Consider the following 15353-nt stretch of genomic DNA (forward strand, 5'->3'; position numbering starts at 1 on the left):
CTTTTCCTACCATAAAATATTACTGCTGCAAAAGATAATGAAATCTGAGAACACGGGTTCTAGTATGTTAAAGCACAACAACAGAACCAATGGCTTTTTGCTCCTTAATATTTGTTTTTGATTTCTAAGGAATTCTTTGAATGAATAAAAACTTCACCTGCAAAACCTAACTGGAGACTCCAAACAAACAGCAGACTTTTAGTTCACCCAATAGATACGCAGTTCCTGCTATTTAAGAAATTATACACAGTTCCCAATTTAACTAGCAAAATTACATCCATATTGTATTTTTCCAATATCTCAGACTAGTATTTCTAGTTAAATCCTTTTGCTAAATGGAACAGAGAGCCACAGTGAATTAACGACACTAGACAAGCATTATTTGAGTAGGAGGGTTACATAATCTATTGGACAACTCAAAAAACTTGGTATTATCAAGCTGTCTTCTTCTGCACTCTTAATTCAAGATCACCAGAAAAAAATCTTACAGAAACCATTAAGGTATTCATTTAGGAAACTGGCAATGGCTAGCAGATTGCCCACATGAACATTCATTAGAAGAGAGATTACCCAAACTCATGCACATTGTTAGAATCATTAATAGAGATTGAGATTAGTATATATTCACACAGATAAAACATTTTTATTAACTGCATTTCAGAGTTCTTTCATGATGATTAAACTCCTGTAGCAATTTTATGCTCCATTTTTAAGTTGAGATGAATCAAAACATGCATTTGTAAAGCTAAAATCAAACTGGTCTGTGAAATAAAAATCTCCAGTTATTTAATAAATTTGGTGTTCTAATGCTTAGCTACTACTGGAAGAGCCAGAAAAATTCTCCCACTAGCTTCACTGACTTTCCATTCTCATATTCCCAAAAGGCTCCAGCCCACCACATCAACCAACAGCTCAGACTGTCGTTTTAATTCTTACAGATTTGAGGAATGCAGTACAGTGATTACAGTGGCAGCTTGGGATCCAGGGATCCAATTACTCACTGTACTGCAGACAGGCTGTCTGACTTCTGGTTTTACTTCTCTGTACCCTGTTTTCCTAGATAGAGTAATAATAGATGGAAACTTCAGAAAGATAATTGAGGATAAATATATTAAAGGCTGTGTGTTGCTCAGCAGCTCCAGCACCAGCACTGAAAAAGTACCTAAAACACAGGATTTTAAGTCATTCCCCATTATTTATGCCTGCCTGCAGTAAAATGCTGAAGAGCACAATGAAATCAGGATCTCAAAAAAAATTCCTAGATGCACTGGAAATTGCAGCAGAATCTTGCAGTGAACTAAGAATGAGTGGGGGTAGTGAGATTTGCTGTCCCAGAACTATTTTGCTATTAAGCTCAATTTGCACACCTTTGATTTCAGCAGGAAGGATGTTTTCAGAGCAGTGGTAAAAGCACTTCAGTGTTTAGTTGGCTCCTTTTGCAAAGGTTCTGAGCAGTGAAACAGCCCTGATCAATAACCCCGACACCAAATGCACAGAGCTGCACAAACGAGCAGGTACTTCAATGGTACTTAAGCACGTGCTTTAAGAGAATCAAGTATTTATTTGAGTGCTTTGCTTTCCAAAATCCATGCTTTGTGTCAGAAATCTGTTGAGATGAATGGAGCAGCTGAGACCTCTTCACAGTTTTGATACAGGCAGCCAAGACATTTTGAAGGTTCCCTTTGCAAATGTAATTTAGAAAAAGGCAAAAGTAAAAAGAAAAAAACAAAAAGCAAAAATGATCAGATGGGGGAGAAAAACTCAGCAATAAGTGGGTGAATTACCCATGGCTGCACTCAAAAGAACTTGGGAATCCAGAAGGCTTTTTTTACAACTAATTCAATTTAAATAAAATAAATCAGGCTCCTCTCCTACAACTGTAGGGTATCAGTCTGAGAAAGAAAAAATAAGCTTCTTCCCAGGAGCTTGGCACATTACTCACTCCTTGTAGGCCTGCTGACTGACTCCAAAAGACATTTTAAACATGGGAAGGATAGCCTATCCCTTTTAGACAGCTCAGTCAGGAGAAGGCTCATGAGGAATCGTGTTGCAGCAGCAGCAGGAGCTCCTGCTGCTGCCAGGAATTCTGAAGGGGGCTCCAGAGACTCCAACCCCACCAGAGCTGGCATTCCCCATCCTGAGTTGGGGCTGTTCCCTCCAGGCTGGCAAGGAGCACACGGCAGCATCGCTCTCTCTGCGAAATACCCCCTCAGATAATGCAGGATTAGCGACAGCCACGGCTCCACGGCCAAATTCTGCACAAGCACACAAATGGAAAAGCCTTTTCCCCCGTGATTTTTTAAGCTGTGTGCTGCCAGACCCAGCCCCAACCTGACTTTAAGTTTTAAACAACAGAGAGGTGCTGTTTTCTACAGTGTGGGGATGGGGCAGCAGTGGGAGGGGGTGTGTAGAAAGGAACAGACCCAAACCGCCCTGATCAAAACCTTTTGATTATTTTAGCAGTTTCAATAATAGGGTTTTGAAGAATACTATAGCAAACCAATTCCATAACAGATGATGAAACAGCTCAAAGAGATGCAAAATCTACCGTTTTACAAAAGCGCACAAACCCCAAGTACCTGAGAAGCCTGTAAATCACACAAAATTGACAGGAATGCAGAACCAAGAGCACAGCAGGCACGAGACACAGTTTTTCCTCTGAGAATAAGACCTGACAGACCACTGGACTGAAATGTTAGCCACCCAACAACAGTGTGGAGAAGAAAAAAATCCCAAGTGTTCTCGTGGTAGAGACTATTTACTTCAGCTTTTAAAAGACCACTAAAATGTAAATGCAGATTACTGTTCTTGTTAATAGTAGCACCAGAGGCACATAAGAAAGGGGAGGCTGTTCCTAAACATTCCATTTGGGGTGTGGAAAGGGGGATTCGGTCACCTCAAGTGTCCCTCCACTCCTCAGATTTCACATGGGATTCACCAGTCCGGGAATCTGTGACTCACTCAGACCACAGAATACCACAACGAGGAGCTTTGGGATGGTACGTAATATATCAAGGGGGAACACAACATTTCTACTGTGTGCTGAAATGAGGTGTGGAAATGTCAGGGACATTTCCATATCCACGCACAGGGCTGCCCGGGGAGGCAGTGAGGCGAGGCTGCGCACCCTGCCAGGAGGGAGAAAGAAAGTGAAAATAAGGAAAAAAAAAAGCCCTAACAAAAAACCAAATCAACCAACCAAAACCCTATCCGAGAAATAAAAAAATCCCTCATCCAACATCACCCCAAATCCAATGAAACCCCCAAAAGAGCACATGGGAAGGGGAAAATGGGGAGCAGACAATTGCCATGAAAGCTGAGTTTGTGAAAGCCTTAGTAGCAGCTCTCCAAGGTTTATAAGTACACTTAAGCACCATATACAGCTTAATCCAAATCTGGCCTGCACACCAAAACCTCCTGCTGGAAAGTTCTGCAAAGTTCAGAGACGAAACACATGTGGCCATTTTTCATGCTGTGACACTCTTCAAACAATAGCTCAGCCTACCTTAAATAAGTATTTCTTATTTTAACAAGTAAAAGAATAGAGCATCACAGAAATAATCACTCCTAGATGCAGAAAATCCCATGCTGTTCATATAACCATGATTCACCTGGTGTTTCATAGAAATTTCAGTCAATTCCTTACCCAGGCTCATGCACATGTATTTCTGCTTACAAATACTACTGGAGGAATATTTATATTTTGTTCTCTAATGGTACTGTAAAGGACATCTTTGAGTTCATTTCTTGATCATGATCTGCTAACACTCAAGGCATGAACTTAGAAACACACTCTCTGCCAAGTCTTTGCTAATTGTAAGGAATGAGGAAGAACAGACATTCAGCTTACAACCACCACCTGTGAAGGAATCAAGTATTTGACATCTAAACCTGTCCCGTCAGTCACTGCTCAATGGTCTTCTGCTACTGAGGAAAAAAAAGGCAGAAACTAAAAGATACTGCAGCAAAGTTACAACCCCACCCCACATCCATTAAGGGCAAGGATCCAGAAACACCATGTATCACTAAATCTCAACTAACTTGGGTAAGGGTGTTGATCCAAGCTCAGAAATACAGGGAGCAGAAAGGCTTTCGCTTAATTCAGTCTTCTTATTTAAGAGACCAAGAGCAAAAACCACACAGAAATGTATACAAAGACTTGTTTTCAGAATAGAGGAGAAGATAATATGCAACAGAATGGACAGAGGATGCACCTTTCCAATCTTTGGTAAACCACTTGCCTACAAATAAGCAATTAAAAGGAAACTCAACCAGATTTTCATTCCCTCTGACACCTACAAAACCAAATCACTGATTATGCATTTAACTCTACGTCAACTCCCCAAGAATGAAACTTGATTAATATACAGTGAAGAAATCAATGTCCTCTCCTGGGCAATCAGGCTTCTGAGTTATGATCAATGTATGCAGATAATGCATTTCCACACAACTCTGACCTTCTGCTTGTTGGAGGGATCTAAAGATACAGGCATTTATTGATAGCAGTGCACTAAAGCTGTGTATTTCTTGGAATAACTGTATGTTAGGTGGTTTGGCATACTTTAAGTCGCTTTATGTTATTTTAACCAAGCACTGGTTTCAGATGTCAAAGTGCAACAAAGGACTAGAGAGTAATGCACAGTATTTTACTGACAGTAATGGCTGTGTTTCACTTGGGACCAGGCATCTCACGGTTATGAATGAAAGCCACTTTGTAGACTTCCCAACAGAACAGGCTTCAGCTAACTGAACACATGAAATACAGGTTCACAGTCACATAGCATCCAACTGTACGTAAAAGCCCCATAAATCCATGTTAGAAGCTCAGATGATTTGTGGTTTGGGTTTGTTTTGGTTTTGTGTTTTTTTGGTGTTTTTTTTTTTTTTTTTTTTTTTTTTTTTTTTTTTTGTGGAAAGGACACTACAGCTTCTGTTGTAATAAGAGATTTCAGCTTATTGTTGTTGATTTTTCCAAAGGTTGTTGTGGACATAGAGAAGGCTCATATAACTACATTTAAGTGGGAAAGGAAAAATCCACATTAACAAGATGGTCTCTACTAGCTCAATTCAAATAAAAAATTACAATTTTTTTCCTCTCCAGAACAGCAATAAAACCAAGTGAAATTCAAGATAAAACATAAGAATCAACTTCAGTGAAACCTTGAGAGAAGCTCATAACATCATATAAAGACAAAAGGACAGAGTCCTTACCTTATCACTATGCCAGAGTTAATCTAAAAACATTCACAACGTAAATCCCTAAGTAAAATATTGAAAGGACTTTAAATCATATAGATGAATACAGAGATGATCATCTGACCCTCACACATAAAGAACAGGACTGCAACCCACTCCTAGCTACGAGTCAAATCGGTACAATTAAAATACCAACTTAAAACCAGAGAAAGAGGTATTTACTGCCACAAAGGCGTGGTAAAAACAGTGGATAGCTGGCAAGGGGAAGTGTTTAACTATCCCTCACTGTAAGGATATACACTTTGAAATAATTTCTCAAAATTTATGTTGATAAAGGTGCCATGCATTTTAAGAAGATAATATGCCATCACAAAGTTGTGGAAAGGAAACCTTCTGTATCTGTTTTTAATGAGTTCTTCATGAAGAAAATAATTGCAAGAGCAGAAAAAAAAAAAGCTACTTATTATTACTGCTTGTTCCATTACTGTCAGGAGAGTTGAAACAGGTGCTTATGCCAAATTAAAAACTGTATAAAACAAAGCAACATAGATGTGTGACCGACTTTTGAAGAAAGCATGTGATTTTCTACATAAAACAACATCACCCCAGAAATAAAAGACCTATTAAAAATAAATCGATTACTCCATACTTGCACATAAGTATTAGCTAATTTGGGATCCTATTTCACAGTGCCTGTGAAAACAACAGCCTCACTAAGGCTTTACGAAGCCCAAAGTGCTGGTGTTATACCAACCAACTCTGCTGCCCTGTTTGCACATGTTTAAAATAAGGGCTGTGCTCAAGAACCTGCTGAAGTCGTGTGGCACAGAGCTCCTACAAGGCAAGCCAGACTAAGGACCTCGTCACAGTCCAAAGAAACCCCAAAGACCCTGCCAAGCGTCTGATCTGCAGTTCTCCATGTGGGAATGCGGGATTACAAATGGCGTGAGGAAGGACAAAGAGCAGGGACTACTTTCACTGCTGAACCTCACTTAATGCCACACAAAAGCACAGCCACTGCTGAGGTGCTTGAAAAGAAAACCCCACCTCCAGGCAGAACGCCTGTGCTGAATTTAGGAGAGTTTACTGGTGACCTAAAGACATATTTGTAAGAACCACCACCTAAACAGAACTAAAAGAACAACAACAACAACAACAACAAGTCAGTATCTTCAAACACACTGAAATCTTAAAAGATAACTGAAAATTTAACTGATCCAAATATTTTAATTTTTATGTTTTACTAAGGTATCCTGTGAAACTGGAGTATAAATCTTATTAAACTGAACTTAGTTTGTCCATCCCTAAAATAGATTTGACATACAAACACAAACACAAGGTCAAGGTCACAGATCAGCAAGAAAGATTACAGAGAGGACTGATGTCAGAGCTGGCATTTGATCAAAGCTCCTGGATGTATCTTTTTTTTAGTACACTTACCAGAAATACCACTACCCTACATTTTCTTCACATTGGTACATTACATGTTTTAAGTATTCCCTACCCTTAAGAGCAGCTGCTCTGTCCTTATTTTGATAAGAACTGTTAGGCAGCATAGCAAATAAACTAAGGAAAAGCTCTTATGTTAAATGAAAAGGAAGGGAAAGACTTTTTGCCATCTTTTTCACTCTATTCAGCCATTGCTAATATATATAAACCACAAATCTAAAAGGAAAACCCACTCAAACACACGGCAAGACCAGAGTCAGGACCTTGGGTTTTAACTTGGTGCAGTCCAAGATACTTATCTTAATATAACAATTGTATATTTGAATGTGCACTTCCAAGCACAACACTTGCTTATTTACACTAATCATCTGTGTGCACAGCATATATTTCTCAATGAACAACAACAACAAAAAGAACAATACAAGGTCTGTGCAGAACACAATCAAACTAACCTCTTCTGTAATCAGGACAACATTTACCTCCTAGAAAGCTTCTCTAATGCTGAATGCTGAGTAAGTGAGCAGATTAAACACAGTAGCAACAGTTGACAGACTCATTAAAACCCAGCTGCTGAAAATAGTTAGCAATGAAAGTCATTTACTGATCTATCCACCCATCGACGCATTCTCAAAGCTTTGGACACATGCAGGAGAGTATTTAGCTTTACAGGTCACGTCTACCACATGTACCCCTCTGATGCCTGAACATGAACAAGAGGTGTCTTGGGTGACACAATGTCACATGGCATTCAAAGCTGCACTGCTGCCACAAAGTTTACATGCTCATTGTAATAAGTAGTAATTTAAAGAATAGTGTGGCTTGTACTCTTAATTCTTAACCCCCACTTTCAACACCAGCACTGCTCTGATGTTAGTCTAGACATGACTGGGAGCAGTTTATCTTTAGACAGACGGATATGTCTATAAATAGGACTGTTTGTGTTAGTATTAAAGCTTTTATTGGAACCCATTTGGGGTGACCTGCATAGCTCACTCATATGTGGGCATCTTGGACACTGCCAGTAAAACCTTCAGGCCATCACACACCCTCCTGCATCTTGTTTCAGCTATTTAACATTTGTTTACTGATTTTCCTCCGTTTTTGTAGAGGTAGTACATTTGCAGCTCTCTGCCTGTAAGACTGGGTTGTCTCAGCTACTAACAAAAAGGCCTCAAATGAAAAAAAGATGGGGGAAAAAAAGGTTTTAAAAAGGTTTAAAAACTTGTCTCCTTTTTGAAAACATCCTTCACAAGAATTAGGTTGTCACCCTTTTAAGCTATAGTATTGCCTGAGCTACTAGGGCCAGACACAAATCACCCCTGAAGCCTGGGATGTCAGCTTCTCAGCACTGTGGTATAGGTGCTTTTAACTCTGATAGTGATTCATCAGATCTTAAAACAGTCACTGGTTTAAGATCAAATTGAGTTAAGTTGTAGACCTCAGGGCAATGCAATTCTCGTCTTCCTTAGTCCTCCTTTTCTAAGCCCTTCCAGCAAAATGGGAGAAAAGGGGAGGTTGGTTAGTTTTGTTTTTTTTTTTCTAGGTGGAATTTCTATCCTTCCTACTTTGTGAAAAGCTGATAAAGCTTCTTACTGCAATGAAGAGCTAGGAAGGGAAAAATAAAAAAATGTAAATCAGGCAATGATTACAACAAACCAACAGAATTTCCTTTGTTATCCACAAACAAATCAGCAGCTTACTCTGAGAACCAAACACACATGAAAATGTGTATACAGGACATATCACAACCAAAAACATTCTAGGAAACACATCAGCTTATTAGCAGTACAGCTACCCAACATGTGAAAGCCTAAAGCAAGTACATTTGGAGTCATGCACCTTTTTTAAGTTTACAAACATGGAAACTCAAATGTGTGAAAAAGCCTTTGCTTTAATTCAGCTGTATTACAGTGAATAACTGTTCATTCCGTGTCACGGCAAGTCTTCTCCCAAGCTTATACTATAAATACCCTCTTCAATCTTCATGACCAAACCTTTGATAAAACAAGTCAGCAGCAGTTGTGGGTTTGGGTTTCTTCCCATTAAATACAAGCTCAGACTCTTTACATACATAAGCTATAGAAGCAAGAGGTTTCTGCTTGTGTTGAACTTTGGATCGAATCGCCCACTCTTCAAGCAGCAGGGATGTGGCAGGCTGCTAGCAGCAGCCAGTGGTGGTTTTGGCTGTGACACCATGTAGACAGTATCTGAAATCCAGTCCTTATCCATTCCTCTTTGGAGAGCTGGAACAGGCATCTTTCCACACAGTGATCCAAATGTAACGCATTTCAAGAGTGCTGTCTTTTAAGAGGGGGTAATGACAAACTGCAGTAAACAACCAGCCACTGCAGCAATGACAATAAATATGACAGCTAGCACAAAGTACTTCTGGTCAATTTAGTAGTCTAGTCCACAACAATGGATTATGTTGAAGAACTGGAAGGTTGTCAATGCCCAATTCTGTAAAGGTACAATTTTTACTTATTTTTTAGAAAAAATATTGTCTGTGGTCATATTTACATGTGTGAAATGTCAAATTAAGTTTTTAAAAATCTTAAAATACCATATCAATGAATAGCGTAGTAGTAAGTCCTTGAACGTTTACTCTCTTTTTACTTATTTATTTTCCCTTACATAAGTAGACCTATGAATTTTACAGGACAATGAAATAATGGCAAGGTTATGCACACATGCAGATCAGTGCATGAGAACGGCATCTAAATGATGTGACACATATTAAAGTTGCAGATGCATCCATAGGACAGATGGGTATCTACAATGCTAAAACCCAGTATCACCAGTTTAAGCATCAGGACTACTAAAAGCGAACTAGTTTACATTTAAAATTTCAATATTCTACCATTCAGGACACAGCATAGGATTTTTGAGATGTGCAACATCAGTTATTCCAGTGTTACCATTCCTCAACTTGTTTAACAAACAGCAACCACTGCAGGTGATTTGGTTTCCCATACACTGGAATTTGATATCAATTCATCATCTAATAAAATTGGTAACAATGAAAGGCAGTGGCAGGTAGGTGGTGAACTTCTCTCTGTAAATCTTGTCTCAGCTTTGGGGGAATATCTCAAAATTATAGTTTTAATCTATTCACTTAATGATTACGGTGAGTGGGGGAAATTGTCATAAAAAAAGAACTAAAGTCAAGAATCTAGCAAATAAACAAGCAAAACTGCACCACAGTATCTCAAACCATGTATGACGTAGTATAAAGTAATTATCTGATAGCAATTATCTATAACCACAGCTCTATAGATTCAGCTGGTCAGGGTACGCAATATTTCCAGCTTCCCCTGCCATAACAGAGATTTGAGCATGGCTGACAGGTCACAAACCATGTCCTTTGTGTTATATAAAGCCATCTTTCCTTGATGTAACTGGAAGAGTCATTTCCCAGTTCAATGTAACATCAATAAGTAACTCCAGTGTTTTCTAAATCAATACATAGTAAGGCCTTGTCAATAACCTGAAGAAGTTTCATTGACTGCCTACATTATTACTAAACCACATTTTTTTGGTTTCTTCTCTTTTTCAGTCTACACATAATCTTGCTAAAGAAGAATAGTTTTGTTCAAATTTTGTTGCTCAGTTTCATCAGTGAGACCAAAAGAACTGCACTGAACACATTCATGTGATTGCATTCAACAGCAGTTAAGACTTGCGAGTACCTGCAGAATCTTACAGAACAACAAACAACTCCCAAATACCAAATAAATGCTGAAGCAAATCATACTGGAAAGGGAGGTACAAGCCAAAGAGGGCAACAAAGCAATACCAGAGGGGAAAAAAGCCCATAAAAAACCCACAACCCAAAACATCTTCTCAATGGACTACATGCTCTTAAAAGCATGCAATTTAAAATCCATCTGTTGAAAAAAAGCCAGAAGTTCTGGTGGGCAAGTGAACATGTCTTCAGCCTCTCAGGAAACTCGGCAGATTGCTGCCTTGGCACCCTAGATAGCAATCTCAGGAGAACGAGATCAGACTATACAGGGATGTGAAATGAACCATCTTCTGACTTGGGATTCGTAAGAGGGGTAAGGACCAAAGCTACTGTGAATGAGACAAAGTTACCACTCCATGACCCAGGTGAGAAAAAATACAGGTTAATAAACTTTTCAAGTTCATAGCAGAAACTCATACCTTTCAAGTGTCAATGCAGGATCTTTGTGAATCTGCTTTTCACTCCTCCCTGCCAAAAATAAATATATTATAATCAGGATGCAGAAACTTATGGTGGAAAATAATTATATTTCTACAGTAACAGGAAACTCATTCTGTTAATTCAGTGTTAGCTCATGAAAGGGAGCCTGTCTTACTTCTTAATGAGGTTTCAAAGCTAAAATTAAGTTTCCCCCCAAAGTTGGTTATACTTGTGGTCGATTTGTGAGAGTATCAGAGCTTGACAAATGACACTGAGCTGAGCAAGGTGGTAAAGGTAACCTGCCAGGAGAGAGGGGATAGGTCTCCTTGCCTGGTTAATACTACCCACTTTGTGAAAAAATGCTGTCATCGGGAGATTATCTTTATTCTAACACTCCCACCATCCGTTTACCCACCATGACTAAAAAAAGCCCCAAACAAACAACCAAAAAGAAACCAAGAACACGCAACACACCCTTGGCATTGCATTCTGCTTCTCTAAAATCTTACTCATTTTCTTCTGCTATTATCATCATTATTCTCATTCAGTCATCCCTCAGCTCCCCACTTCCACAACGCACACTCGTGTAACGTTAATGACATCCAAAGACCATTCCACACTACACAAAACACAGCTGTTATTGTAATCTTTCCCCTGAACACACTCTGTTCATATAACCCTTTACTTCAACTTTTCAATTGTTTTTCTCTTGCACTAGATTAAGTTTAAAATTTCTCATCTGAGTTCTATGGACATTAATAACTTTCATTTCTATCCACGTAACCTAACCACTTATTGTGTCCTTTTTCCTTACCCTTTTGTTTCCACAAACATTCATTTTTGCTGCAATACTCAGGCACCTCTCACACAGGAAATTCCATTATGCTTCTGCACTGCTCCCCAGGCGAAGATCATCTACACTCTGGAGGCCCTTTCTTCCTCTCCTCCACAGTAAATTACCAGACCAAAATTAATCCAAATCCACCAAAATACCTCCTGCAAGACCACAAGCCAAAACACAAATGATGTATGTTGCTTGCCTTTCCTCACAGACTTGTTTGTTCCCTTTCTCTCATCACAGACTATATGAAGTTTAAAATAAATACATCTGCACCTGTGAGATGCTGACAAGTTCAGCTGGACAGCAATTAAATGAAGCCCTAGAGCAACACTGGCCTCCAAAAAAAGTATGTTTTCTTTTCCTCTTACAGAAGAAAAAATGCATTTATTGGTTTTGCAGTACAACAATATGTGCTGCTGTAGTAACACAGTTTTCACCCAATACCTTTCTTTTACTACATATGATTGGAAGGGAAGGAAAGAATGATATACACTAAAAGATCAACAGAACACAAAGATTAATGATAGGGAGAAAGGGGTACAAAGGACCTAAAATATAATGTAGAAGGGCTAAAATATAGCATCAAAGGGCTCCCCCTTCTCTTGAGCTGCTACTTTTAAAAAACTAGTGAAAGCTCTTTCACTTCTCCAGCTGGTACAATGACAATATCCCTACCCTGATGCAATCTGCTTTCACTTCAGAGGGGACAGAGGCACAGAAGACCAGAGAATGAAAAAATACTGCTCCTAGGAAAGAAAGGAGATACTTCTTTTCAGAGAGACCATAGCTATTTACTTAATCATGACAACAAATGATGACATCGATGAGGAAACTTCTGAGGAGCAAGGTGAAGGCTGAGAGAGCACCTGTCCCACAGACCAGCTAAGCATAAACCCAGACCTCCTTTGATCAAACAAAGGAAGCTTTCTGTTTCTCAGCTGCCTTAATGAAATAACCTTCCGAGCCCAAACAGCAGACTTAATACTGGAAGTTTTCCATTTTTTTTGAACATAATTTCTCCTCCTCAAACCAGAGGGGTTTGATTTACTGGGTCTACATCTGAATTCTGGTTTACTGCAAACAAAACATAACCCTCACTTCCAAAGTCGCTTCGGTATCTCTCTCCTTAATCATGTAAACCAGAGCTTGCTTGTAGCACTTCGGAAGGGAACAGTTTGGGTGACCAAGAATAACCAACCGGGATGCAAATTCCACTTGTCTTCTTTATATGCTGCCAGCTTTATGAGAGCAAGTCTGTCTGTGCTTGATATTTGGCGTAATTACTATTGTAAAATGTTTTATATTCATGTAAATTCAGACAATGACCCCGAAGTGCTTACAGACTTCGACGAGACGGAGAGATAACGAAGCAGAAGGGAAGGACTGTAGGGAAAAAGTATGTATAAGGAGGATGAAAAGCATTAATACCAGGAGAAGATAGTGAGGCTATTCAAGCTGCCTAGGACACTGCCCCACCAGCATGAAGTCCTGAACAGTAAAAAAGAGAAGAGCAGAAACGAGATGATGTCAGATACTGCACACTGTAAAACATTATAATCAACTTGCTTCACTAAAATATAAGGCCGGAGGTGAAATTCTAGGTAGCATGGTCCCTAAAACACCAGCTGTATTTGTCCACTATGTTGTAGGAAGCATTTCCACTGAACTGCAGTAAGCATTGTCACAATGCATATGGATGGAAAGTCCAAAATTTTCAGGAGTTTACAATATTTTTACTGTGATTTTGACCAATGGAACAAGAGGAAGGATTGGAAGATCTAAAACATCTTGACTCTAATCTGTTGCTGAAAAACAGGTGGGAGGGAAAGAAGGAGAAAAACCAGTAAATTACTGTCTATCCATCACCACTCAGGACCAAAAGCTCCACTTATATCAGGGAGTGGGGACTAAGATTCCAAAATGAAAATTAACAGACTTAAACTGCTCTTGCAATTCACTTCTACATATAAGATACAAAGCATGCACCGAATGCAACTTATTTTTGCTAGCTGCTTGGCAAGATGTGGATGATTCAAGAACAGGGAGTAACAACAAGCTCCTTTTTGCTAATGTATCTGAAAACATCTTTCTCAAGTTTTTCCATGAATTCTTGTATTTCACTTTAATTACTTTACTTAAAGCAAATGCGTATTTTTTAAGATCAAGCATGATCCATGTTCCTCACACATAATGATCACAAGAAATCTAATAGTGTTTATGACAGTCTTTCTAATACACATCCAGAAAACCCAGACTACTTGATAGGGATATGTATGCACAATCTTTGCCACTTCAGGTACTAAAACCTCTCTTGTTTAACATTTATTTTTGTTTAATTGGCAAATTTGATTATGAGTTTAATTTTTGAATAGTAAAGCTCATCCAGCCATTTTTTATTTCAAATTGGCTTGCACTCCATCATGACTAGCTGAATGCTACAAGAACCTTTGACATCGTGACCTCATAAATCTTGGAGAACAGAAGAAATTCTCGTAGGAGCAGGGAACTGTTGGTAAGATACTTCTTCCACCGTTGACTGTACTCTGTCAGCTGTAACTATGTGCAAGTGTCCACACTTGCAAATTACACAAAACATGCATCTGAACTACCCTTCCATGAAATTATTTTCTCTGGTAAAATGACAGTCACAGGTAGAAAAGCTGAGAAGAAGAAAATGTTTGAAGTTGACTCAGTATTGGGGTTTTTTTTCGATGAAACATACAACCATAACTTAAAAACTTAATAATACCAATAAAAAAATAATCTTGATGTACTCCACCACCAAGCTGCAGAGTATAAGCAACATCCTAAGTACAGAAAGGACTTTCATAGACTTAGCCGTTCACTACATGAATATGGAAATAAAATCCCAAACTATTTTGGATTTGAGTGAACTACGGAATTAAGTTCCATATTTCTAATACATAAACTGAGGTCATTAAAAAAAAACCCACTCACAAGCAAACTAACAAGTAAGAGGCATTTCAGTTACCAAAGACCTATTTCAATCTGACATCTAAATATCTGATGTTAGATGGCTGCTGCTATTTACAGACTGATCATAGTAATTTCACTCCTCCGTTGTTCACCAGGACCTCTCATTATGTGCACTGCGTGGGTCTAAACCATGTTGGAGGCTACTGGGTACTGTCAAAATTGCAAGAAAAAAAAAGAGATTCCATCTTGGAACAAAACAGAACACTTTAGGAACATCCATGAATGTATCACACCAGTGCTTTGGAATATTGCTGCTCTACACATGAGGAACAGCAATGAGGACAGGAGAAGTTTAAGCCACTTGCCAAGTAACACGTAAGCCCCATATCCATAGCAAATGAAGAAAGATTTTCTGAATTTCAGCTGAATTACAAGATATTCTCTCTACAATTTGTGGGCATTTTGATTTTTGGTTTTTTTTTTCCCCTACTAGTGAAACAAAACAACAATTGGATACCCTAAACTTAAGGAAATAACGGTGCTTACTACTAAAGGAGTAGGAATTGCACACTACAGTAAATGCCTTTCTATTCCAAAATAAGAAAAATTACTGGCACTCCCATCACCCTCAGATGGAGATGTGTGTCAGTCAAATACAGTCAATATGGGTATTCCACTATACCTGCTGAAACAATGTTCCCTCCAAGAAAACACCAGTACTGAACTAAAGTATCACCATCAGTACTGAACTAAACACGAATGATA

General features: G+C 38.8%; 1 protein-coding gene across 3 annotated transcripts in view; it reads right to left on the reverse strand.

Moving 5' to 3' along the window:
- The window catches only part of NRIP1 (nuclear receptor interacting protein 1), a 73908-nt gene that overhangs the window by 12154 nt on the left and 46401 nt on the right, over positions 1 to 15353 (reverse strand). For 2 of the 3 annotated variants that reach the window (XM_082279168.1, XM_082279169.1), the window contains exon 3: positions 10810 to 10858. The exons of the other annotated variant lie outside the window; for it this stretch is intronic. The gene's annotated coding sequence lies outside the window, so the exon portion shown is untranslated. The remainder of the gene's footprint in view (positions 1 to 10809; positions 10859 to 15353) is intronic. 3 annotated transcript variants of the gene reach the window in all.

Source organism: Coloeus monedula, assembly GCF_965178545.1.
Source record: "Coloeus monedula genome assembly, chromosome: 3".
Taxonomy (NCBI): domain Eukaryota; kingdom Metazoa; phylum Chordata; class Aves; order Passeriformes; family Corvidae; genus Coloeus; species Coloeus monedula.